Source organism: Chrysochloris asiatica, unplaced genomic scaffold, assembly GCF_000296735.1.
Source record: "Chrysochloris asiatica unplaced genomic scaffold, ChrAsi1.0 scaffold00057, whole genome shotgun sequence".
In the NCBI taxonomy this organism is placed as follows: domain Eukaryota; kingdom Metazoa; phylum Chordata; class Mammalia; order Afrosoricida; family Chrysochloridae; genus Chrysochloris; species Chrysochloris asiatica.
Window position 1 is genome coordinate 234,995 of NW_006408575.1, and position 1,411 is coordinate 236,405.

The following is a 1,411-nucleotide window of genomic DNA, read 5'->3' on the forward strand; positions in this document are numbered from 1 at the left end:
GGGCTTGGATAAAGCCTATGAAGAAACTGAAAATTAGATAGAAAAGGAAAAAAAAAAAAAATCATCAAAAAGTCTAAAAAACAGGCCCAAAGGAAAGTTTCAAATAGGTGACTGTACCACACAAAGGTCAAGAAGCACAATACCCAATGAAATATAATTTTATTTAGCTGTTATAAAGTTACTCTATTTACTTATTCATTTTTTATAGATATTGACAAGTTTTGGAATAGAATCTTAAGGAACTTATGACACATATAGATAATTGGTGGGCTTCAAAGTAAAATTTAAGAAGCATATAGATTAAATGAGTTATGAAATATTAGATTTTAGGAAAAAATTGATGAGATAACTGCCTTTTCCTGGGGATGTTCTATCATAAACGGAAGAAGTAAAATATCCACTAGAGAACATGAATGATTCCAGTGTCTTTTATTGGAAATGAAGGAAATACAACAAATTGAAAAAGAAACTATGTTCCATAAGAGAAAAATATTTGTCCTTTGGACAAACAAAATAAGAGATACTGCTACAGAAAGCAAGATGAAGACAAAAAAAAAATGATGAGAGGGTTTATTCCTCCTCATCTTTTTGTCTACAAATTTGAAGGCATCTTCTTTTAGGCACACTTTGAAAAGTGAAAACTGATTCTGTGATGTGGAAAAAGTTTAGAATAGGCATATGACTAATTTATCAGGAGATCATGAAAAGTAATTCAAAGTAGTATGTAATTCCAGTTCAAATAATTCAGACTCTGTGAGTCAAATATACCAAGTTGATCTGACCCATGACTTCAGAAGTTATGCACTATAGTCAATAAAATAATGGAGGAATCAAAATATTCAGCATATAGGAAGATCTTGTCTTATGGCTTGTGTAAATGTCAAAGAAATATTATATCTTTGAGTGTCTCTCTCTCTCTCTTTTTTTTAAGTTCCTAAAGTAAAATACCTTCATTTTATTTTTGTGTGTGGTATCATTCCAGTGTCTTCAGCCCACATTCAGAAATCAAGCATTTTTACATTAGAAGACCACCCAGAACCTTCACTTGCTCTAGTGAAAAAAAATGAAGCTAAACATAAAGGACAAAAGGACTCTAATCATCAAGGAGGAAGTAACACTCAGGGAAAACAAGAGATATTTAATATTCAAGGAAAACCAGGATCTGCTAGTCAGCTGGGGATATCAGGGCCATCTAGCCAACAAGGGAAACCAGGGTTACCTAACCAGCATGGGAAACCAGGCACATCTAGCCAGCAAGGAGAGCCAGGGTCATGGAGCCACCAAGGAAAACCAGGGTCACCTAGTCAGCAAGGAAAACCAGGGTCATCTAACCAGCATGGGAACCCAGGGTCATCAAGCCAGCAAGGAGAGCCAGGATCATCGAGCCAACCAGGAAAACCAGGGTCAACTA